Genomic DNA, 27918 nt, shown 5'->3' on the forward strand with positions numbered 1-27918 from the left:
AATATTTTTCTGAGAACCAATTACAATTTATGACATTGCGACTATGGGAAATTACTGCTCTGCTTTATGAGTTTTAGCTTTATGAGCAGTCTCAAAGATCAAATTAACTTGTATGTTAAGGCATTACTGTATATATAAATGCATATATATGTCTATGTGTGTGTGTGTGTATATATATATATATATGTGTATATGTATATGCACATATATATATGCATGTGTGTGTGTATATATATATATATATATATATATATATTGGGCTGTCCGGAAAGTTCGTGCCGATTTTTAAAGGCAAGAAAAAGGTCAATAAATACTTGCCATACATTTTTAATCAACCACAATATTGAACCATTTTTGTTGCACAATGCGTCTCCATCTTTCCTTTAAACTTCAAAATACCCTCTTCCCAGAATTGAGGTGCTTTCATGGCAAAGAAGTCATCAAGGGTATCTTTTTACGTCATCCAAGGAATTGAAATTTTTACCATTAAGGACTATTTACAGAGACCTGAATATAAGTGGAAATCCGAAGGAGCAATATCTGGTGAATATGGAGGGTGGGGTAACACATCCCAGCTGTGAGCTGCAGCAATTTTTGTCTGATTCCCAAAGAAATGTGCGGTCTTGCATTTTCATGTTGGAAAACAACACCATTCCTGTTGGCCAATTCTGGATGTTTCTCTTGAATTGCTGCTTTTAACTCGACCAGTTGTATGCAGTATTTCTCAGAATTAATTGTCTGGTTACTTGGGAGAAGCTCATAGTACAGAATTCCTTTCCAATCCCACTAGACACAAATCAAGACTTTTTTTAGGATGAAGACTTGCTTTTGGGGTGGTTAAGGGTGGCTCATGTTACTTACTCCAGGATCGCTTTCTCTGAACATTTCGGTAGATAATCCATTTCTATCACCGGATTTTGATAGGTTGAGGCTTTCTGCCAATTCTCAGGTTGTGCAATGTGGGTTATTCTCAATTAATGACTTGATTTGGTCATCATCTGTAGTGGATGGTCTGTCTGATCGCTCTTTAACAATAAGGCTACACTCTCCAGCTCGGAACCTTGCGAACCACTTCCGTACAGTTCTTTCGGATAAAGAAACATCACCGTAAATTGCACATATTTCTTTGGTTGCTTGTGAGGCATTTTTCCCATTACGGAAAAAGAAAAGCATCAAGTGCTGAAAATGAACTTTCTTATCTTTCATTTTAAAGGGTTACAGAATTAACACAGGTTATAGGAACATAAACCTTCTTCCATGAAAAGATAGCTTAAACTGTGCTCTAAATGGAGGTGTAGTCAAATCCTATTTTATGAACTCAACCATGTTCTAAAATAAGTCAAAAGTAAGCTACTATAAATCAGCATGAACTTTCCGGACAACCCAATATATATATATATATATATATATATATATATATATATATATATATATATATATATATATATATATATATATATATATATATATTTATATTATATACATATATAATATACATATATATGTATACATATATATATATACATATATATATATATATACATATATACTTCCCACCCACAAGGTTCTGGGTTCAGTCCTACGGCATGACATCTTGGGCAACTGTTTTCTACTGTAGCCTCACGTTGACCAAAGCCTTGTGAGTGGATTTGGTAGATGGAAACTGAAAGAAGCTCATCGTATGTATGTATGTATGTATGTATGTATGTATGTATGTATGTATGTATGTATGTCCTTGCCTTCGAAATACAGAGTAGATGAAACAGGGACAACTGAAGAAGGGGAATATTCTTTATGTTGCATGTCTCGTTTCCCTGTGTGGCTTTTTCGCTGTTCGAAAAAAAGTTCGTTTTCTATGTTTTCGTTTTTATGTTTTCGTTTCTCATTGTGTTCAACATTTTTTGATACCTGTACCCATATATGCATGTATATATACATATATATGTAGGTATGTACATATATGTATGTATATATGCATATATTTATATATTATTTATATTATTATATATATATATATATGTGTGTGAGTGTGTGTGTGTGTCTATCTGTTTTTGTACAACCACCATCACTTGACAACTAATGCTGGTGTGTTTACATCCCTATAACTTAGCTGTTTGGCAAAACAGATCAATAGAATAAATCCTAAGTTTACAAAGAATAAGTCCTGGGGTCAATTTCTTCAACTAAAAAAACCCTTTAGTGCAGTGGTCCAGCACAGCTATAATCAAATGACTGAAACATGTAAAAGAATATGCATTATATATATATATATATATATATATATATATATACACACACAGAGACATATATGCATTATATATAATACATATAATACATACATTTATGTGTGTGTATGTATATAAATATACATGTGTGTGTGTGTGTGTGTGTGTGTGTGTGTATATATATATATATATATATATCAAGATTGAAGCCTGGTGCAGCCATCTGGTTTGCCAACCCTCAGTCACACGTCCAACCCATGCTAGCATGGAAAGTGGACGTTAAATGATGATGATGATGATGATATATATATATACATATATATGCACACACACACACACATATACACACTTATAAAAATACTCACACACACACACACACCAACTGTACAAACATCCCCATACATCATCATTATTCTGTATGATATTGTCTGTAGAAAATATAAGTAATTTACAGTTTACTTTCCAAGATATAAATATGTGAAATGAAGTGAAAGGAAATGTAATTGTTGTGTAAAAATGACTTCGTTTCAGTCATTATAATTATTAAATCGCCATCAATCAGCAATGACCTTAGATTAGGTATTTATTAGATTAGTGAATACAAATGATTATACCATAAAAACTAACCTGAAGTTGAGAGTATCATCATGAATATCATTAAAGGGCCAACTCATTTGCTTAACAAACGTCAATACCGTGGGAAGAAATACTTGAGCAATAAGTAAGATGAGGTGTTACTTTCTTAACTAAAATATCTGCTGTTCTCTCTGTTGAAAATAAATACTTGTAAAGAAAAGTAGAAAGGATTATCATGTAGATACATTTTAAAAATATTAGCTTCAAAGAAATGCCAAAATTCTTCAAAAGCCAGTAGCAGAGGTAGTAGTCAGATTTTCTTCGTTGATATTAAATTAACAGATTTTTCTCTTGGATAGAAGCACTAAACAGTCCACTGCATATAACATATAACTGATGTTTTTTTTTACCTGCCAGTTAATCAGGTGTATCATTCAAATATTTTATTAACATATTTGGAGGCCAGTTTCTCAGGAGATTTTTTTTTTTCTATTTTAAAATCTGTTTTAGAATACAAAAGGCACGAAATTATAGAAACAGAAAAAAAGTTTTCATCAAATCCCTGTGCTAAAGGAAGAATGTACAGACATCAGCAACTTCCAGTTTAGTTAGCATAGTAGCTATCAGGTATCATGGATCAGACAGACGTACATCAGAAGAAATTGATAGATGTAAAGTTACATGGGAAAAAGATTCTCAGTAAAAATGTTTTCAAGGTGAAAAATGCTAAAGTTTAGCTGTCCATATCATAACAACTAACATTGCAATAACAGAACTTCACTTACTTTCTTCTATACACAACTTTTACAAACAAAATAATTCATTAACTACTAAAAATCTAATTACAATTTAATAGGTTTTTAGTAATTATAGATGTTGCTGTTGTTGTTGTTATCATCATCATCATCATCATCATCATCATCATCATCATCATCATCATCATCATCACTACCATCATCATCATCATCATCATCATCATCATCATCATCATTATCATCATATTATCATATTATCATATTATTATTATTATTATCATCATTATTATCATATTATTATTATTATTATTATTATTATTATTATTATTATTATCATCATTATTATTATTATTATTATTTTTATCATCATTATCATTATTATTGTTATTACTTTTATTATTATTATTATCATCATCATTATCATTATTATTGTTATTATTATTATTATTATTATTATTATTATTATTAGTACTATTATCATCATCATTATCATTATTATTGTTATTATTATTATCATTATTATTATTACTATCATTATTATCATAATTATTATTATTATTATTATTATTATTATTCTAATTATTATCTTAAATAATATTTTGTTAATTCTGATGAAATACAAAGTTTATTTTGCAATATTATATTTAATGCAACACCTAATTGTTCTCTTAGCGGTTTACTTTGGTTCACATCCTTATTTATAGAAACAATCAGATGTGCAGGCAAAAAAAATTTTTTTTTTCTATTTATATCTTTTTCCTTTTTAGACACTGTTGCTGCAAAGGGACTGAAACAGCATTTCAGTGTTACTGACTTCAGACAAGTTATATAAATATTGTTGCTTCTATTCCAATTAGCTTCAGAACAGATTCCAGTTCTATTACATGTTACCTTCTACTTATTCCAAAGATAAAACAAACCATGCCTAAGTACATTAAATTGCAGAATAGATTTTAGAAAAAGAGAAAGGATTTATTTACTAGGAATACAAACTATGAGAGGTGCTGTGCTATTGGATGGCTTTTGAGATCCAAACAGTCTTAATGTTGAGGTAATTAAATGTTTTTAATTATTTCAGTTTGAAAGTTAACATCATTGTTTTCCCCCCACTACTCATTCATATCGCAGATAATGATGTAAACTCTGCAGAGTATAAACTCTTTAACAGAACAAATATATCGTAAGTTAACCAATACAGTTTGGCAAATGGGGGTGTGAGTTAATTGGGTGATGATGATAATGATGATGGCGGTGGTGGTGGTTGTGGTGATGGTGGTGGTGGCAGGCAGCAATAGCAGTGATGATGATGGTGGGCGGTGGTGGTGGTGGTGGTGATGATGATGATGATGGTGGGGGTGATTATGATGATGATGATGATGATGATGATGATGGTAGTGAGGGTAGTGGTGGTGGTGGTGACAGGCAGCAATAGCAGTGATGATGATGATGGTGGTGGTGGTGGTGGTGGTGATGGTGGTGATGATGATGATGATGATGATGATGATGAAAGAGGAGAACAAAGAGAATACAAGAGGTAAAGTAATTTATTCAATGGTATAATTAAGAGAGTGAGCTCCTAGCAATAAATTTTTAAATCTTCCAGAAGCCAGTGCTGCCTTGTACTCCTTGGCAGAGCATCATGCTTTGTTTCAGTTATCCCCAAAAAATCTTATAAAAGTTTCTAAAAACAGAAAAAATATTCTTGAACAAGAGAGAAACGACAATAATAGTATTTGAACCTGACCCTCCGTCTATCAAATATTTCTTGTTCGAAACAAACTTATTTGTAAATTACAAAAAGTGAGCTAAGGGAAGTAATTGAAGTGAGCCAATGGCATGAATTTATATAATTTAAGCTATTAAGTGAATGATATAGTCAACAAAATTCTAAATTAATTAAAATTTGGCTCTTTGTTGGTGCAGGTGAGGATGGGTGGGGAAATCAAAAACTTTGATGATGATGATGATGATGATGGTCGTCATTGTCGTCGTCATCCTCATCATCATCATCATCATCATCATCATCATTATTATTATTATTATTATTATTATTCTCATTATCATTTTAAATAATTTTTAAATATATTCTAAATTTGTTAGAAATACTTGTGTACATCATTCGGTTCTTGAATAACAGAAATTATTTCCCCATTTCTTTAACAGTCATATAAAGTTTTTGTTATTTTTCTATTTGTTTCAGTCATTAGACTGTGTGCATACTGGGGAAGCACCTTGAAGAATTGTGTGTCAAATAAATCAACCCCAGTACACGATTTTGTGAAGCCTGGTACTTATTCTATCAGTTTCTATTGCTGAACCACTAAGTAATGTTGTTGTTGTTTATTCCTTCTCAAGCCATGCGTGGCTCATAAGGGCCGGTTTCCCGGTTTCCTTGGTGTATAGGTTCCCCACCTGGACGCAGGAGGAAAGAGTGAGAGAAAGTTGTGGTGAAAGAGTCAGCAGAAGTTTCGCTATTACCTTCTGCCAGAGCCGCATGGAGCTTAGGTGTTTCGCTCATAAACACACACATCGCCCGATCTGAGATTCGAACCTGCGATCCCTCGACCACGAGTCCGCTGCTCTAACCACTAGGCCATGTGCCTCCACTAAGTAATGGGCATGTAAACACCAACACCAGTTGTCAATAGTGGTTGGAGGACAGATGCAGACACAATCACACACATGCATGTACACACACACACACGACAGGCTTCTTTCAGTTTCCATCTACCAAATCTATTTACAAGGCTTTGGTTGGCCCAAGGCTATGGTAGAAGACACTTGCCCAAGGTGCCACGTGTGGGACTGAACCCAGAGCCATGTGGTTGGGAAACAAGCTTCTTACCATACAGCCAAACAAATTTTTATGCATTTAGAAATGTTTGTATTCATCATTCAGTACTCTTACCTGAATTATACAAATTCATACCATTGACCCACTTGGGTTATTTCCCTTAGTTGATATTTTGTAATTATGCGAATTATATTTGTCATAATTTTTTAAAACCCTTTTATGACTTGTAAATTTGCTTCCCAAAATTTTCAGTAGATTAAGCAGGTTTCAGTAGATTACATTATGCTGATGAGGTCTCAAAAGATAGAAACATGTTCATATATGTTGCATAACTAAAATCAGATTTTTACACCTAAGTATGAAAATTCATATTGTTATATTTCAGGGTGGTGTTGTTTTTATTATTATTATTTTTTGCCAGTTAAGCATATATACTACTTTCTTATTCTTCACTTCAGCTTTGTTACTATTCTTATTTTTGTATTCTTTGACTGAGGAGACATGGGACAGAGACTCACTGAAGAGGCAACAGGATGTGTGAGGAAAAATTTCAGACAAAAGATTACTAAAATAAGAAGAAGAATAAAACTGAAATGAAAAACAAATATATAGTGCATGTAGTTACTCTCTTTTACTTATTTCAGTCATTTGACTGTGGCCATGCTGGAGCACCGCCTTTAGTCAAGCAAATCGACTTTGTAAGTCTAGTACTTATTCCATCGGTCTCTTTTGCCGAACCGCTAAGTTACGGGGACGTAAACACACCAGTTGGGGGAACAAACACAGACACACAAACATATATACACACACATACATATATATATATATGTATATATCTATATCTCAGCTGAAATTGCAAGGATGATCCGGTTCTTGACTGAAGATTGATGGCTTCGAATGTCCCGTCCGTGTTTTTTGTATTGTCTTCTAAATGTTCTTGTCCCAGTTTGTATTTTTTTATACATATATATATATATATATATATAGAATGGTTGTATACTGTCAATCTAACAAGAACGTGACAGTAGGGGGTACACCACCGCTGTATAGCCCTAGGAAGCATCGGACACCTCCTGATGGCTTTGACACATTTTTCCCTGTGTCCTTATATACATATACGAAGGGGAGACAAACACCCCCAGCTGCCGAAACTGCATCTAGGGACACATGTTTCAGGATCATTGTCCTTCATCGGGCTAGAGTAGCAGACACCGGTTAACCGGTGATATTTGTCTCGACTTCGTAATTGTATATATCTATACTCAGTGAAGTCTATTCACTGATTATCAAAATAAGAAATATTGAATTTCTAAATATCTTGTAGAGACATGTACGGTGGTGGGGCGATAGAATGGTTGTATACTGTCAATCTAACAAGAACGTGACAGTAGGGGGTACACATATATATATATATATATATATATATATATATCATCATCATCATCATCATCGTTTAACGTCCGCTTTCCATATATATATATATAAATATATTTACATATACATATATACGACTGGCTTCTTTCAGTTTCCGTCTACCAAATCCACTCACAAGGCTTTGGTCGGCCCGAGGCTACAGTAGGTGGCACGCAGTGGGACTGAACCCGGAACCATGTGGTTCGTAAGCAAGCTACTTACCACACAGTCACTCCTACGCCTACTTTGCAAAAAATAAATAAATAAATTACTATAAAAATACCAGCCTGACATGTCAACAATATGTTTCAACACACGATTTTACATTAGGAATCCGACAAAACAAATACATAAACGCATGAAAATTCCGTTTTCTGTGAAACTGATTCTTAGATTCCTAAAGTTATTCCCCTTCCCCACCACAGTTTTAAAACTTACAATTACTATGAGGTTTTTATCTCCTTTATTAAATTCATTTCCGTTCATGGATCTTTTCGGTATGAACGGCAGTTTTTTCTAGCTGTGTCATATGAAATTGTCACCCATAATTATGACCCTAGTATCGATCTATTGCATTTCAATTAGTTTTAGGGTTATGGTTAGAGTTAAGGTTAGGGGTGGGGGGGAAGGGTATCTTCTTTTCTTCAGAAATGTAAATAAACCCAATCTGTTTCTTAAACGAGGGACATATTCATATGGCACAGAATGTTTTCACCTCAATAGACGGTCATTGATTGGTTGAAATTACAGAAATTGAAGAAAAAAAAACAACAAATACCGTACAAACTGTAGAATTTTCTCAATAAAGCCAAGAGAAAAAGATGTTTTATAAACACATTCTACCAATATACGAAGTTTAACATTTTTTAGTTACCTAGAAATTGTTAAAAACTGCCGTTCAAACCGAAAAGATCAAAAAAAAATTTAATGTTTTCTGTATTGTAGAAGTATAAGCAATTTATAGCTCATAAATTTTAACCCAAAAAATCTAGGAGAACCATTGCAATGAATTATGGAGAAGTAAACAAACCAGCATCGGTTGTCAACAAATGGTAGTGAGAGACAAACACAAACATAGGGACACACACACACACATATATGATGAACTTCTTTCAGTTTCCGCCCACCAAATCCACTCACAAAGCTTTCGTCAGGCTGGGGCTAGAGTAGAAAAATAATCGGCCAAGGTGCCATCAAGTGGGACCGAACCCAGAACTTCTTGTCACACAGTCAATACACACAGTGTAAGCTGATAACTTCGATTTACATAACAATACACTGTAACGCCAAAGCCTACATTGCTCCTACTGTGTTTTGAGTAGTTGTCTGTATCCGTTTTTAAGAAATTTGTGCTGCTGTGTGAAGGAAACGTGAAGACGGCTACAAGAAGTGTAAGGGAAATAACTCTTTCAATTCTACAATAGTCGTAATTCATTCCATCTGTTTTTGATAATCAGGACAAGACAATGTGTTTGGAGGCGGGGAGGAAAGTGTGTAGGTGTAAGCGTGTGTGTGTGAGTGTGTGTGTATTTGTATGAGTGTGTGTTCATACTTGCGCAATATATAACTGTGTGCGTGTGTATGGGTGTGTACAATCATCCACATCATTTAACATACATCTTCTATGTTGGACAGTTCAACAATATCTGAAAGTCAGAGGAGTAGGTTGAGCTCCAGAACATGTACCGAAAGTAATAAAAATCAAACATCCAGTCAACATCATGGTGTTTGGAAGATGTCGAAGGTCTGTGGTCAGATTCTTCCAGTTTATGATTTATGAGGTTGTAGCATCAAGCCCTTATTGAGTAGGGATGCTACGAAATTGAGAAGTACTAAACAGTACTGCAATCAGATAACTTGATCTCATGTACCTCTACACATCTTCCACTGGGGCTGTGTTTAGCATTCACTTTTTAAAGTACAAGGATTGTATTGTGAGCACGGTGATGATTCAAAGAATATAGAAAAACAATACCAAAGAAAATGCTTCTTAGTTAGGGAGCATGCAATTGATGAAACACACAGGGTGCTTGAAGGGTAGTTGTGGTTTGGATATTAACTTGTCATTTTTGTTCTAAAATTAATCAAACTTATGAGGTAACAATGTTACCTCATAAGGGCATCCAGCTGTAGAAACACTGCCAGATCAGATTGGGGCCTGGTACAGCCTTCTGGCTTCCCAGATCCCGGTTGAACTGTCCAACCCATGCTAGCATGGAAAACAGACGTTAAACGATGGTGATGATGAATGTTCAAACTGAAATCCTGTAAGAACTACACTAAACTTACTATGTTATAGATTTGGATTCACTATGGAAGAACTAAAGTAGATGTCTTTAAAAATAGGTAGTTTCATATTTCAACTGAATAAAGCAGGTTAATAAAATGGGATAAATTTTGAGGAGTGGCTTTGTAATTAGGTGTTCATAATAATTAACAACATTGACAGAGAATCTTTCACATTTTAATGCAAGGCCACACACAGTAATCTGTTTAACCTTTTAGCTTTCATATTACTCTGTCATACGTAATGCATATTCATTCACAGTGTTTTAGATTAATTATGAATTATCTTGTAGCTTTGAGATTTTGGTAATGTGATTGTATACTCTAAGAATGATGTAGTAGAGTAGGAGTGAGAAGCCAGATCTGGCCAAAAGGTAGGATATTTGGGCTGGATATGGCCAGTTTAAATGCTGAAGGGTTGAAAAAGTATCTTATTAAAAACTGAGAGAAATCAAATGGTGCATACAAATATATGATGGCATGGTCAAATGTAAAGATAGAAAATTGAGTTATAATGAACTCATCAATAACGAATACCCTGCCAGATAGTATAAGGTGAGAGTAAGAGGTGCTCCCTAAAAGACAATATATCTAAAACTAATGGATCATCAATAATTGGAGAGAAACTGGGGAAACTGGTAGGATAATGGATACAACATGTCACACTGTTAATGGTTGATCAGGCAACCAGTTATAGATATCTTTTAAAAACCACATGTTAACAGAGTAAAATATAGGCAAGCCAATGAGGGAGTCTGTACGAGGTCGTTCAACCTGCTAGAAATAGCATCCAAATCTCTAAATTTCTTGCCTAAAATGGCAAAAAAAAAAATGCTTTGTTTAATAATGTAGTGTGGGGTACATTAGGTCTGCAGAGAAAAATAAGGTTGTCAAGATTGGATGTTATGTTGGACATTATGTGCTTATGCTCTGAGCAATTGAGACAGATTTGGGGCAGACACAGAACTAAACAACAACAAAAGTAGCAGACAAACAATCAAAAGCAGCTGTTATAGTTATCTCTGGTGGTTTCTGCTTGAGCTACATATAAAGCCAAATATAAAACCAAATGTTTGAGAAGGAATAAAACAGATCTTTTCGGTTTGAACGGCAGTTTTTAGCATAATTTCTAGGTAACTAAAAAATTTTAAACTTCGTATACTGGTAGAATGTGTTTATAAAACATCTTTTTCTCTTGGCTTTATTGAGAAAATTCTATAGTTTGTAAGATATTTGTTGGTTATTTTCTTCAGTTTCTGCAATTTCAACCAATCACTGACGTCTATTGAGGTAAAAAACATTCTGTGCCGTATGAATATGTCCCTCGTTTAAGAAACAGATTGGGTTTATTTACATTTCTGAAGAAAAAAAGATACCCTTCCCCCACGCCTAACCCTAACCCTAAAACATTGAAATGCAATAGATCGATACTAGGGTCATAATTATGGGTGACAATTTCATATGACACCACTAGAAAAAACTCCTGTTCAAACCGAAAAGATCCTAATAAAACACTTACACCTCACAGTGTCTAAAGTATTTGCCTCACTTATTGTAGTAGTTCTAGTCCTCATTAGCATTGGTATCCATTAAATATCACAGGGTTTGGAATTTTGAGTTCATGAAAAACAAGCATATCAAAAAATGATGTATATGTATGCATATTTGACACATATGCACGTGTGTGTGTGTATTCTTTTACTTGTTTTAGTCATCTGACTGCAGCTATGCTTTGAAGGGTTTTTGTTGAAGAAATTGATCCCAGGACTTATAGTCTAATACTTGTACGGGGGTAAAAACACACTCACACATATACATATCTATCTATCAGTCTGTCTGTCTGTCTGTCTCTGTCTAGTATAATCCTATGAACCAAAAAAAGAGAGGGAAAAAAGAGTCACTAACTGTAATGTGTTTTTTTGGTTGACATTATTGCCCAAGGTTACCGTGGTCTTTTCCATATGCTTTTCCTTCAATGGATAAATCTGATCTGTTCCCCCTTTTTACATTATGACATTTCTGTGATACACAATCGCTATTGATTAGCCCTTTTTTTTCCCTCCCTTTTGATCGAAATTCTACCCCCACTTTTTTCTTCTTCCCAAAAAGAAAAGCACTACTTTGTATTTTGTTCCCTCTGTGTTCAACCCTGTGTGGCCAATATATATATATATATATATATATATATATATATATATATATATATGAGAGAGAGAGAGATTCAGATGAATATGGTACTTAAGCTGAGGCACCAGAATTTAGTATGGTATTAACTATACAATTTCAAAAGAAGGAGATTAAAATCAAAATAAGCAACAAGGATATCCAGAGGTAATGCAGTACGATCGTTTCATGCAACGCCATTTAATTGAACAATGAAATCATTACATCAATTTAAATGCAGAGCAATCCACAGCTGCATAAAGTCATAGAATTAAATTAAATTAAAACAGATGGACACAGGAGTATAATTATACCTAAAACCTCCAAGAAGGTAAGGAGATAGACAAAGAAGTGAAGACAGCATGTTCTTTGTATATCTTCTTACTGTCTTGGGGGTTTTAGGTAAAAACAACCAACCACCCAACCAACCAACCAACCAACCAACCAACCTACCTACCTACCTACCTACCTACCTACCTACCTACCTACCAACCTACCTACCTACCTACCTACCTACCTACCTACCTACCTACCTACATACATACATACATACAGACATGCATACATACATATATGCATACATACATGCATACATACAACTGGCTTCTTTTAGTTTCTGTCTGCCAAATCGATTTGCAAAGCTTTGGTTGGCCTGAGGTTATAGTAGAAGACAGTTGCCTAAGATGCCATGCAGTGGGACTTGAACCCGGAACCATGTGGTTGGGAAGCAAGCTTCTTACCACACAGCCATGCCAGTGCCTATATCTCTTTTATCTCTTTTACTTGTTTCAGTCATTTGACTGCGGTCATGCTGGAGCACCGCCTTTAATCAAGCAACTTGACCCCAGGACTTATTCTTTTGTAAGCCCAGTACTTATTCTATCAGTCTCTTTTTGCCGAACCGCTAAGTAATGGGGACATAAACACACCAGCATCGTTTGTCAAGCAATGCTAGGGGGCAAACACAGACACAAACACACACACACACACACATATATATATATACATATATACATATATACGATGGGCTTCTTTCAGTTTCCGTCTACCAAATCCACTCACAAGGCTTTGGTTGGCCCGAGGCTATAGTAGAAGACACTTACCCAAGGTGCCACGCAGTGGGACTGAACCCGGAACCATGTGGTTGGGAAGCAAGCTACTTACCACACAGCCATGCCAGGGCCTATATATGTATGCATTTATAACACACAAACATGTGTGTGTGTGTGTGTGGATTTGTTTTGTGAGAATTTTGATCTGAAACAAATGCTGTATATTGGTAAGTCATATTATTAAAACCAATGAACATAATTAACAGCTGTCGTTTTCCAAAAAACTATGTCTTACATACTAATCCTGTAGACTTCTAAAGAGATGTTTTCAGGTTCAGATTTCCAACTGATTTCTCTGAATTATGTTACATCTGTATAGCAAGTGTTTTGGATTATGACATGGTATAGTTTTGATGTTTATTTGTTCCTTTTGCTTCCTTTTGTTGTTGCCATTATTAGAACATGTGTATGCATGCATGTGTATGCCTCTCCATATGTGGGTATGCAGCTTTCTATGTGTGTGTGTGTGTGTGCATGTGTCTTTCTATCTGTGGTGGCTGACTTCAGTTGGTTTTAGCTTTATTATATCTTTATTCTTCTGTAGTGTGAAGGCGCATGGCTCAGTGGTTAGAGCGTCGAGCTTACGATCGTGAGGTTGTGAGCTCGAATCTCAGACCGGGCTGCATGTTGAGTTCTTGAGCAAAACACTTTATTTCACATTGCTCCAGTTCACTCAGCTGTAGAAATGAGTTGCGACGTCACAGGTGCCAAGCTGTATCGGCCCCTTTGCTTTCCCTTGGATAACACTGGTGGCATGGAGAGGGGAGGCTGGTATGCATGGGCGACTGCTGGTCTTCCATAAACAACCTTGCCCGGACTTGTGCCTAGGAGGGTAACTTTCTAGGTGCAATCCCATGGTCTGTGTCATGACCGAAGAGGGTCTCAGATTCTTCTGTAGTGGTGGATTCTGGTTAGGGCTCATTTCATTTTTCTATTAAATATGTGTACGGGGTTTGTTTCCTGAGATTGCGTAAACTCTATAATTAGTTTTGATGCTGTTTAATTTAGATGTCTAGAAAGGATCTTTATTTCAACATTTTTTTATTGATCCATTGTACCATTTCTGTATGGAATGTTGATATAAGATGAATGTTTGTTCCTTAATCATCCTGCAATCCTTGTACTCAAACTATGGATAATTTCTCCCATTTAGACTGTGGTGGTGTCCCTTCATTGCCTTCCTATGAATCTCATGTGGTGTCTACATTTCTAGTGTTTCAGTTTATCACTGGTTATGTTGTGCACAATCAGCAGTTGTTGCCAGTGCAAAGTGTTTTCTTAACTGAATTTGGCTTACATAGTATTTACTTGATGGATCAGCCTATTTCTTTCTATTACTCTAGTGTTTAAGTTTTGTGTCATATAATAATTTAAATTTATAGACTAATTTCCCTCTGGGTGTAATATTAATAAATACTTCCCTGGTTATGGACACATTGAAACTCCGACGTCTGGCAGCTGACTTGGCAGACACCCATAAAATTATTAACCATCTTACAAACAATAACTCTGACCACCTTTTCAAACTCCACCTGTCTAACACCTGTGGACATGTTTACAGAGTCAGAAAACAGCAAAGCTCCCATGACTTTCAGAAACATTTTTTCACACTAAGAATTGCTGAAGCATGGAACAGACTGCTGGCATCAGTTGTTAGTTGTCGAAGCACTGCATCCTTCAAAACTTCCATGCTTTCTGAGATTCGCCAACACTACACCTGATTTTCTCCCCTCCATACACACTCAAGCATGTATCTGACTCATACACTGTTCGCTCTCCAGACATTTGTACATTACTGCATATACTTTATATGCGCTTTTTGACAGGTTGTGGTGCACCTGAGCACTGTATACAATAATTTCATTATTATTATTATTATTATTATCAAATCTGGTAATTTGCTTTGCAATAACAAGAGTTTTTCTAGTCCAGCTTTAATCCTTTTAGATTTCTAATCTGTTCCAGAATTTTCCCAGCTACATAGAGCAGATTCCATTTGTATTGTTGTTGATGCACAACATACATTTCATTTTCATTAGAATATCAACCTTAAAAACACACACATTTTCCACAAACTCTTTTCCAGAAAACTCTTGCCAATTTGCATCAAAACCATGCCCAGAGACAATGTTTTGGTACCAATCTTCTGTTTCACTATAACCAGAAACCAGATGTGTCTATGCACCTCCAACTATAGAGAGCAGTCACCATATTTCATTTCATAACGGCTACCTCTGATGAGTGCAGGATTACATAATCAGACTGTTATAACCCACACATGACTGGAATTCTCTTTCCTTAGCATAGTACATTGTGCATAGAAAAATTCAAAATTTTTTAAAGTAGAAAAATTTTTTTTAATTTTCTGTGTCCACACTCCCTAAATTTTGGCGTAAGTGGGAAGAATTTTCAACTGTCCCAGTTGGATCCTGAGAGCAAAACCAAATGGTAAGATCGGCCATAATGGATATATGATACTGTACACTTTAGATAATATATCCACTCTGTTGACACTTACACACACACACACACATACACACACACACACACACACACACACACACACATGCACACACACACACACACACACACACACACACACACACACACACATATACACACACACACACACACATGCACACACATATGCGCATGTGTATGCATTTATTACAGGGTAAGGAAAATAACTCCCACATACATGATGTGTGTACTTATATATCTCTATATATATAAATGGCAAAATGTCAGCGTGCATGTCCTTTATACAAATCCACAATTTTTCAGTTAGAGGGCTCGCACTTTCTATGGTCATTCAAAACTGTCCAAGGGTGGTCGTGCACATCTTTACATTTCCCAGTCACCCCGCAAAGCCATTAAAAAATCAATACAAGTGACTTTTTTGTGAATTTTCTATCCAAAACCCAATCAAAATGCCCGAAACCTGATACGCCAATTGAATGCCAGCTAGCTGTATGTGATTGGTCGGAGATTTGGACAGTACTCGCGTGTATGTGCGCACACACGCAACCAGGTCATTGTGGTAGTATATATATATATATATATATATATATATACACACATGTGTATATGTAAAATAAACAAGTGATTTCACACTAACCCAAGACAAGCAAAGATAGCAGGGTTCCCAGGGTATGCCCCCAGAAACAAGCTTGTAACTCTGAGGCAATTGTCAAATTGACAAATGTATGCATGTTTAAGTTAAGCCAAGGGATATAACCCCCACACAAATGAAATTCTCTCTCCTTAGCATAGAACATTGTGCATAGAAAAATTTAAAAAATGTTTCTGTGTCCATACTCCCTAGTTTCTGGTGGAAGTGGGAAGAATTTTCAAATGTGCCAGTTGATTTTTTTGAAATGGAATCACAAACCTTGGCCAGTCTGATGAGAGTTCAGCTTTTTCACACTCCATAAAAAAATTAAATTTGTAAAAATGCCAGTATCAGACCTAACCTGAAAATTAAATGCATTTATATTGAATCAGTAATGTGTGTGCGTGTGTGTGTGTCTAAGAGAGAGAGAGAGAGTGAAAGAGAGAGAGAGAGAGTGAAAGAGAGAGAGAGAGAGAGAGAGAGAGAGAGAGAGTATGTATGTGCTTGGAAATGGATGAATGAATGTATATGTGTGTATGTCTGTGCACACATACATACACACACACACACACACATAACATAAGAAGATATTTGCTGACTGTGCCACTATGAAATACTAATACATTGGACAAGTGTCTTCTTCTATAGCCCTGGGCTAACTAAAACCTTGAGAGGGTTTTTGTATATTTTATATATGCATACATGAATGCGTGTGTATTTGTGTGTGTTTGTCTTCACATCATGCAATGGTGGTAAGTCTCCAGACGTCTGTGGAAATTTGGAAGCAAGTGAGAGTCGGTGAGAAGAAAGAAAATCTAGCCCTAGAAAATCTGTCCCAACCGATTCCATATGGCTCATGCAAGCATGGAAGAATTAGAAGTAAAAGCGGTGCAGGTCACTTGAGAGCAACACTGGTAACATGTAGCCCTGTGTGACTTGTTGCATGCTCAGATCATTGCTGACTAAACTGGCAGCGTGTCAAGTTTGCATGGAGAGGAGGGTGGTTTTGGACACCCAGATTGATGAAAAATATATATTACAGTAATTGGATTAATAATCTGATCAAAGAAATGTTTTATTATCTTTGATTGCTTACAGTTTGTCAAACTAAAGCAAATTGAATCTGAAACTGCAAATGAGTCTGTAGTTGGGTTACTCTTTTACTCTTTTACTCTTTTACTTGTTTCAGTCATTTGACTGCGGCCATGCTGGAGCACCGCCTTTAGTCAAGCAAATCGACCCGGGACTTATTCTTTGTAAGCCCAGTACTTATTCTATCGGACTCTTTTTGCCGAACCGCTAAGTGACGGGGACGTAAACACACCAGCATCGGTTGTCAAGCAATGCTAGGGGGGAAAAACACAGGCACACAAACACACACACACACATATATATATATACATATATACGACAGGCTTCTTTCAGTTTCCGTCTACCAAATCCACTCACAAAGCTTTGGTCGGCCCGAGGCTATAGTAGAAGACACTTGCCCAAGATGCCATGCAGTGGGACTGAACCCGGAACCATCTGGCTGGTTAGCAAGCTACTTACCACACAGCCACTCCTGCGCCTCCTGGGTTAAATATATATTTAACACAATGAAGTATGACCCGGAAAACGAGTTTATTTTGTTAGCTTTTGTCAAAATTTCAATCGGTGTGCAAAAAATCTAAAACACTTTAATCCTTTATCATTCAGATAACTCTGTCAAATAGAATGCTTATTTATTTACATTGTGCTGAATTAATAATGCATCATATAGCTTTGAGATTTCAACGATACGATTGTTTATTTTTAGACTGACATTGTGTAATAGGTGTGGGAGGCTGGCTCTGATCAGTTTGAACATAAAGCAGGCAGAATATTTGGGCTAGATATGGTCAGTTTAGATACTAAAGATTTAAGAACATAACTAAATTTAGATGTAACAAAACTTGTTCCCCTACAACAATAATTTAGCCAAAATAAGCATTCAAATTTCAGCCAAATGCAAAGACTGCTAACATTAACTTCTTTGTTGATAGAATTAAGAAACAAACAAAGGTTTACAACCCAACATTGAAAAAAAATGCAAAAGATATATATTCTTTTACTTGTTTCAGTCATTTGACTGTGGCCATGCTGGAGCACCACCTTTAGTCGAACAAATTGACCCCAGAACTTATTCTTTGTAAGCCTAGTACTTATTCTATCGGTCTTTTTGTCGAACCTCTAAGTTACGGGGACGTAAACACCAGAATCAGTTGTCAAGCGATGTTGGGGGGACAAACACAGGCACACAAACATATACACACATATACATATATACAACGGGCTTCTTTCAGTTTCTGTCTACCAAATCCACTCACAAGGCTTTGGTCGGCCCGAGGCTACAGTAGAAGACACTTGCCCAAGGTGCCACACAGTGGGACTGAACCCAGAACCATGTGGTTTGTAAGCAAGCTACTTACCACACAGCCACTTCTACACCTATATAAACAATCGTGAGTTCAATTCCTAGACCAGCTCCTCAAATGCTGTCAAACCACCCAACCCATGTCAGCATGGGAAACAGACATTAAACAATGACGATGACAACAAGTACATACGTACGTACGTATGTATGTATGTATGTATATATGTATGTATGTATGTATGTATGTATGTATGTATGTATGTATGTGTATATGTATGTATGTATGTATGTATGTATGTATGCATGTATGTATGTATGTATGTATGTATGTACGTATGTACGTATGTATATATGTATGTATGTATGCATGTATGTATGTATGCATGCATGCATGCATGTATGTATGTATGTATGTATGTATGTATGTATGTATGTATGTATGTATGTATGTATGTATGTATAGACTAAAATGCCATAGCTGTGGAAAATTGAAATATTTTCATAAATATTGTTGAGGAATTCCTGATAATTCTGAACAGGTTTATGATGTAAAAGACATGTAAAATGATAATAAAATAGACAAAAATTACATAACATTAACTGCTAATTAAATATTAATTCAAGTCATCATCATCATCATCATCATCATCATTTAACATGCTGGCATGGATTGGACGGTTTGACCAGAGCTGACAACTTGGGGAGCTGCTCCAGACTCCAGTCTGATTAGGCATGGTTTCTACAGTTGGATGCCCATCCTAATACCAACCACTTTACAGAGTGTGCTGGAGGCTTTTACAAGTGCTTTTACTTAGTGCTACATGGGTGCTTTTACATGCAGTCACATGGCCACTTTAACGTGGCACCACATGGACGTTTTTAAAAATCACCATGAAATCTTCATCTATAAATTATATTGATATTTCTAAAGAGCTATATATGAGTGCCAGGTAGTTCATAATTATTGGTTCGTCCAAAAGACAGTTACCAACCGATGTTAAACTATGAATGTGGCTGTTAACAGTTATCATCTAATGTTAAGCTATGTAAAAGTAGTAAGTTTTGATGGTTGGAATTATGAACTCATGGGTGTAGCAAAATAGAACATGGTTAATTACTAAAAGTCATGTATTTGTTTTTTTAAAAGGCATTGGTTAAGTGTTTCAGGTATTTTTTCTAACCTCAATAAAACAACATCAACAATATAAAGATAGAAGGAACTTGATTTTGTTCTGTGAAGCCACTTCACAATCTCCTAATGCAAGATGCAAGAATTAATTTTCAAATTTAGGAAAACTGTAAATTATAGGCGCAGGAGTGGCTGTGTGGTAAGTAGCTTGCTTACCAACCACATGGTTCCGGGTTCAGTCCCACTGCGTGGCACCTTGGGCAAGGGTCTTATACCATAGCCTCGGGCTGACCAAAGCCTTGTGAGTGGATTTGGTAGACGGAAACTGAAAGAAGCCCATCGTATATATGTATATATATATATATATATGTGTGTGTTCGTGTATGTTTGTGTTTGTTCCCCTAGCATTGCTTGACAATTGATGCTGGTGTGTTTATGTCCCCGTCACTTAGCGGTTTGGCAAAAGTGACCAATAGAGTAGGTGCTGGGCTTACAATGAATCAGTCCCAGGGTTGATTTGCTCGACTAAAGGCGGTGCTCCAGCATGGCCGCAGTCAAATGACTGAAACAAGTAAAAGAGTAAAAGAGTAATATAAAGATAGAAGGAACTTGATTTTGTTCTGTGAAGCCATTTCACAATCTCCTAATGCAAGATACAAGAATTAATTTTAAAATTTAGGAAAACTGTAAATTATAGGCACAGGAGTGGCTGTGTGGTAAGTAGCTTGCTTACCAACCACATGGTTCCGGGTTCAGTCCCACTGCGTGGCACCTTGGGCAAGTGTCTTTTACTATAGCCTCGGGCCAACCAAAGCCTTGTGAGTGGATTTGGTAGATGGAAACTGAAAGAAGCCTGTCGTATATAAGCATATATATATGCGTGTGTGTATTTGTTCCCCTAGCATTGCTTGACAACCGATGCTGGTGTGTTTATGTCCCCGTTACTTAGCGGTTCGGCAAAAGAGACCGATTAAAGGCGGTGCTCCAGCATGGCCGCAGTCAAATGACTGAAACAAGTAAAGGAGTAAAAGAGTAAAGAGTATGATATCATAAATTTATTCCAGATTTGAGAATACTATTTGTCTAGGTAAGAAAATCAAAAAGGAAACAGAATGTGCACTGATTATAAAGTTTGTGTCAAGAAGAGTCAAACATATTCTTATCTTTCTTCAAATATTGAAACAGTATTTAACAAATATGTTGCATGCTATGAATTTCTCTACTTTAGACTTGAAGAGCACTTATTGGTAAACCGAATTGGACTAAGAGTCAAGAAAGCTGTGTGCTATAAATACAAGTGGTGGCCTTTATTTAGTAAATCAGCTGTAAATGGGATTAAAGAACAGTTGTTCTATATTTCAGCATTGCATAGAATCTCTATTTAAAGTGCATAAAAAGTGTTTTTATATACCAAGATGGCATTTTGGTTTATGCTTCTTGAGAATAACATAACATTACAAGCATTGATTTCATAGAAGTGAATATTTCAAAGGACTTTTAGAAAAGGAAATGGACTATTGTGTTCTGAATCAAAGGAAGATATTTCAAGATATTTCAACTTGATATATATATTATTATTGAAGATTTATTCCCAACTTTTCTTCTGATATCAAAGCTACTGCTGAAGTAAAAGAAAGTTTTATAAGGAAGCATGTGACTACACTGAGGCACTTTAACCACTTTTCCTATATTTTGATAATTTTGAGTTGATAAAGACATTTTTTCTAACAGTTAATGCATCACAACAAAATGTGCTGACATTTACTCGAGGAAGGTGGGTTGAGTGTTTATATCAGACAAGCATTAGAGTCTTACAACAGCCACAGGAGTAATAAAAAATAAACTTGAATCATGGCAGCTTATGCAACCCTTGACAGCTTAAAAAACATATATGTATAATATATATAAATAATATATATACATATGTACGTATAACATACATATATATAGCATACATATACATACATATATATATATATATATATATATATATATATATATATATATATATGTATATAATTTAAAATTTAATAAGGGTAGAAATTGATATTAATCAATTAAAACCAGTGGCCCAGCATATCAAAGAATCCGAAGATTAAAATAGATTAAACTTTTTGAGTGGTCAGTCCTTAAAATTTTGTATGTATATATATATATATATATATACATTCATACACATATATATATATAGTATATATAAATGTATAATATAGATACATACATACATGGTGCGATATGAACATTTAAGGTAGTTTTTAGAGTCAGGGATTTGACTGCTATTTCAGCATGGTGGTGTCTCTCAGACACCCTTATTTATAGTTGTAAAAAATTATTACCTTTGTATGGTATTTATTCCCATGCTGGCCACTTGATAATATCGATATTTAAATATCGATATTATCCTTATTTATAAATCTATATATATATATGTGTGTGTGTGTGTGTGTGTGTGTGTGTGAAAGTGCATGGCTCAGTGGTTAGAGTGTCGAGCTTACAGTCATGAGGTTGCAAGTTCAAATCCCTGACCAGGCTGTGTGTTGTGTTCTTGAGCAAAACACTTTATTTCACATTGCTCCAGTTCACTCAGCTGTAGAAATGCGTTGCAATGTCACAGATGCCAAGCTGCATCGGCCCCTTTGCTTTTCCCTTGGATAACACTGGTGGTGTGGAGAGGGGAGATCGGTATGCATGGGTGACTGCTGGTCTTCCATAAGCAACCTTGTCCGGACTTGTGCCTGGCAGGCTAACTTTCCAGGTGCAATCCCTGAAAGGGGTCTCAATATATATATATATATATATATATATATATATATAGTCCTGTACTCCATTTTTTTGTTGTTTTTAAAAAAATGTCCAGTTCCTTTGGTTTGTGTCTATGTTTTCGTTTCTCTTTGTGTTCGACGTCCCTTTGGTGTCCTGTACTCATATATGCGTGTATATGTACATGTAGAGGTAGGTACGTACATATATATTTATATATATGCATATGTTTTATTTCATTTATTAATATATATATATATATATATATATATATATATATATATAGAGAGAGAGAGAGAGAGAGAGAGAGAGAGAGATGCAGCATGTAATTTTGTCAGTGAACAGGTCACGGTCTCAAAGCAAAGAAAATATTTTGACAAATTAAATTTAAATGTTGAAATGAATCTAACGGTTTTTGTGTTTTTAAATGGCTTATAAACACCTTCCATGTGGCAATTATATATATATATATATATATATATATATATATATATATATATATATATACACTGATGATGGGTTACTATCCAGAAACCCAGGTCCATGTGTATCACATCAGGCTAGAGATGGGAACGATGGTTTCCCTTCACAAATACTGATTGGGCACAGACAGTGTGTCATTAGCCAGCTGGAGGTGATGTCTTCCTGGGGCTATAAACTGCAGTAGCATCATCCCACATGAGTCATTCACATTTATGTGGTAAATATACTTCATGATGTCATGCTGCTACTGTCTACATCTCAATCAGAGATTTATTATTGCTTGTTTCTCCTTTTTCGAGATCAGTGACTGTTTGTCACTGGAAAAAGCATATAGGTGCAGGAGTGGCTGTGTGGTAAGTAGCTTGTTTACCAACCACATGGTTCTGGGTTCAGTCCCACTGCGTGGCACCTTGGGCAAGTGTCTTCTACTATAGCCTCGGACCGACCAAAGCCTTTGGAGTGGATTTGGTAGACGGAAACTGAAAGAAGCCCGTTGTATATATGTGTATATATATATATATATATATATATATATATATATATATGCATGTGTGTGTCTATGTTTGTCCTCCTAGCATTGCTTGACAACCGATGCTGGTGTGTTTATGTCCCCGTCACTTAGCGGTTCGGCAAAAGAGACCGATAGAATAAGTACTGGGCTTACAAAAGAATAAGTCCCGGGGTCGAGTTGCTTGATTAAAGGCAGTGCTCCAGCATGGCTGCAGTCAAATGACTGAAACAAGTAAAAGAGTAAAGAGTGTATAGTATTTTGTGTTTGGAATCATGTCTGATCCTTAGCTGGCAATTGTCACTCTTCTGAGGTAGTTGTGTTTGGATTTCACTCCCATGTGAGTTGTTGCTTTGTTTGAATTGCTGAATTCATGAATTTGTAATTTATTGAAGTCGTTGGAAGTTTTGTTTGGCTTTTCCATTATTGGTGAAGCAGTGAATAGCAGAAGTATGCAGACCCAGACCGGCAGTTATGCTGTGGTAACAGATAAAAGCCTGACAGTGGAACTGCTGCAAATACAGGAGCTGGAGGTGAAAAAATATAGATTATAAGATGTTTGACAACCTATCGAAGAAGGCAGGAGGATGTTTGAGATTGACACCTGCCAAAGAAGTGGCAGAAAATTTCGAAAGAAAAATAATAACCTATCAAACGTTGAACATGGCAACACGGAAAATCGAAATAGCAGCTGTGGAAGAAATAGAGAAGTGTTTGAAAGACGTTATGGAAGTGACAACTTTCTATAACGGAGGAAGAAAATTTGGCATGGTGGAGGTATGCTGCGTTAATGAGAACAAAGCAAGGAAGTACTCCATTTTGAAATCGGCACAGTGGGCACTCTTGCCAACTTACTGTGGCAGACGCGCAGCCAGAGTGAGAATAAGGAGAGTGCCACCCGAAATTAACTTGGACTGGCTTATGGCAGCCATCCTCTACAACACAGAGGAGAAGGTGAAAATATTGAAAATGTCTAAGACAGTGGAGGTCAATTGGTGGGGTCATGGCCTAGAGGTAATGGTCCTTATCAGCCTACCTGACCTCCACAAAATGACAGAAGAAATTGTCCTGCCCGATGAGACCAGACTGAGAGTCATGGTGGAGGGTAGACCAACATATGCTTTAAATACGGAGTAAGGGGGCACATGAAGATAAACTTCTCAATGAACTACTTAACAAGTAGTCATTTTATTGCAGTATAACTTTGAAACTGGCAAAACCATTAGCATATTGGGAAAAATGCTTAGTGGCATTTCGTCCATCTTCAGAGTAAGAGTTTAAATTCCTCCAAGGTCAACTTTTCCTTTCATCCTTTCAGGATTGATAATAATAAGTACCAGTTGAGCACTGAAGTCAATGTGATCAACTTACACCCTTCTCTGAAGTTGCTGGCCTTGTGCTCAAATTTGAAACTAAGATAGCTTGTCAATAAAATGGAAAAATAATATTAAACTTCAACTAATATTTTTCACCCACTACATATTCATTCTTACTTTACTTTTTAATGTACAGTGAATTAAATTCTTTCACCTACCTTGACACACACACACACACACACACACACACACATACATATCCAGAAGTATGCATGATCTGAGACTAGGTTGCCTATTCTCGCCCTCCATTCCCAATAACCTTCTAAAATGTATCATTAAAGAAACTGAAAGAATTGGCTCATAAAAGTTTGGTGTTCATTGATGTGCTCTACAAAGATATTTGATATGTTAAGCTTAATATCCACAATCTTTAAACAAATTGAAAATATCCACTAAACAAATAGATATAAAAATGGGTCATGAAAATAAACGGTATGATGTGCAGTAAGATGCTATCACTTAGCAAAGAAAGTATCATATTGGATGATCCTGGAATAGAATACATCACAGAATTTATGTTTCTTAGCAGTACAGAACCAAATAGATCAGAAGACATGAAAAATGCATCTCACTAGTATCTATAGTGCTTAGAAGAGACAAATAAGTACACACATACATACACACACATAAATAAGATTGTGTGTGTGTGTGTGTGTGTGTGTGTGTGCGCATGCATGTGTGTGTGTGAATGTATATGTGTGTATCAGGTTGAGTCAAAATTCTTTTCAGAGTTTCACTGATGATTTTTGGTAACATGTATCACCAAACGGTATCATTAATTCCGTACAACTTGTTTATTCTTTATTTTCACACATAAAATATGAACATTAATTGTTTATCCTATATTTTACAGCTTTGATAATGAATGGTGAAAGAATTGTAATTACAGTCATTTTACACAACCTAGCAGCAAAAAAAAAAAAAAAAAAAAAAAAATTAATGATGATGAAGGCCTAGGAATTGTCAACAAACGTGTGACACAAAACTAGTTCAGATGTTTCAAGGAAGTTAGGTTGGTGAATCGATCATCTTCTAGGTTTTACCTTGCCTGTTTATGCATGTTTAAAAATTTTACCTGAGCTTGGTGGATTTTATGGTAAGATGTAATCTATAAATGCAACAATAGAATGCCAGTGAAACAGTTGTAATAGATTTTAAATGACATTTGTGTTCTTTGATGCCTATGCCACACTTGGAATCATATATATATGTATACATTTATGTATATATATACATATATATATATATGTATACATATATATATAAGTATACATATATTTATATACATATATATATAAGTATACATATATGTATATATATATGTATATACATATATATATATATATATATGTATATATATGTGTGTGTGTGTGTTTGTGATTGTGTGTGTGTATACATATATGTATATATACGCGAGAAACAAGCAACAAGAATGGATAGGTATTTAGTACGATCGTTTCATACAAGGACAGGTTTTATTAAAAGTTGCAAAGATTACAGCATATAAACGAGTCCCGTACTCATCAGCTAAAATACATGTAAGTTCTCTAGACATCCTAGTGTTTGAGGCTATACTCATGAAGTAATGTAGATAATTAAACAGATTTCTAAAGTTCATTAAAGTTCTTTAAAGATGATGTACAGTCTTATCACAGAATTTTAAAAAAGTTTTGATAGCATCACAGAGAAGGTGACCTAATCCATATGAATTTCCATAGATATGATGAGGGATTATATACTCACAGAAGACAAATTTATCCATTGTTAATTACGAGGTGGGTCTCAATTCCTGCTTATTAGCATTACAGAGAGGGTGAATTAATCCTTTGTATATATGCACAGATTCCAATGGTGTAGATGTAAATTTCCAGAGAAATGGAGATGAATTTCATATTCACAGGCGATAAATCTTACAATGGTTGAACACAATGAGGTAGGTATCAATCCTTGTTATATGATTAGGTGTTTGCCACATTAATCACATTACTGCTATTCACAAGAGGCTGTAGAGTTAAATAGCTACAGCCTCTTGTGAATAGCAGTAATGTGATTAATGTGGCAAACACCTAATCATATAACAAGGATTGATACCTACCTCATTGTGTTCAACCATTGTAAGATTTATCGCCTGTGAATATGAAATTCATCTCCATTTCTCTGGAAATTTACATCTACACCATTGGAATCTGTGCATATATACAAAGGATTAATTCACCCTCTCTGTAATGCTAATAAGCAGGAATTGAGACCCACCTCGTAATTAACAATGGATAAATTTGTCTTCTGTGAGTATATAATCCCTCATCATATCTATGGAAATTCATATGGATTAGGTCACCTTCTCTGTGATGCTATCAAAACTTTTTTAAAATTCTGTGATAAGACTGTACATCATCTTTAAAGAACTTTAATGAACTTTAGAAATCTGTTTAATTATCTACATTACTTCATGAGTATAGCCTCAAACACTAGGATGTCTAGAGAACTTACATGTATTTTAGCTGATGAGTACGGGACTCGTTTATATGCTGTAATCTTTGCAACTTTTAATAAAACCTGTCCTTGTATGAAACGATCGTACTAAATACCTATCCATTCTTGTTGCTTCTTTCTCGCTTATAATCACCCCACATTACTGTATTGTTAAATCAGTATAGTTTTTTTTTTTGGTGCATCTAAGTTAGGTACCATATTCAAGTAAATTTTTTAAAATTAACTTGAATCTTTATTGCTCTATATGTATATATATATATATATATATATATATATATATACATATATATATATATATAGCTTGACTATCAGCAGACCCATTAGTAAAATATTATAAC

At 35.4% G+C, this 27918-nt stretch overlaps 1 protein-coding gene and 1 long non-coding RNA gene across 7 annotated transcripts in view; one reads left to right on the plus strand and one right to left on the minus strand.

Annotated features, from left to right (window-relative positions):
• LOC115219746 (cAMP-specific 3',5'-cyclic phosphodiesterase 4C) overlaps positions 1–27918 on the minus strand; it is a 734075-nt gene that overhangs the window by 285466 nt on the left and 420691 nt on the right. The window lies entirely within an intron of this gene.
• The window catches only part of LOC118766204, a 59047-nt gene continuing 35618 nt past the window's right edge, over positions 4490–27918 (plus strand). The window contains exon 1 of the long non-coding RNA XR_005002111.1: positions 4490–4607. This is a non-coding gene — a long non-coding RNA (uncharacterized LOC118766204). The remainder of the gene's footprint in view (positions 4608–27918) is intronic.

Source organism: Octopus sinensis, linkage group LG15, assembly GCF_006345805.1.
Source record: "Octopus sinensis linkage group LG15, ASM634580v1, whole genome shotgun sequence".
NCBI lineage: Eukaryota > Metazoa > Mollusca > Cephalopoda > Octopoda > Octopodidae > Octopus > Octopus sinensis.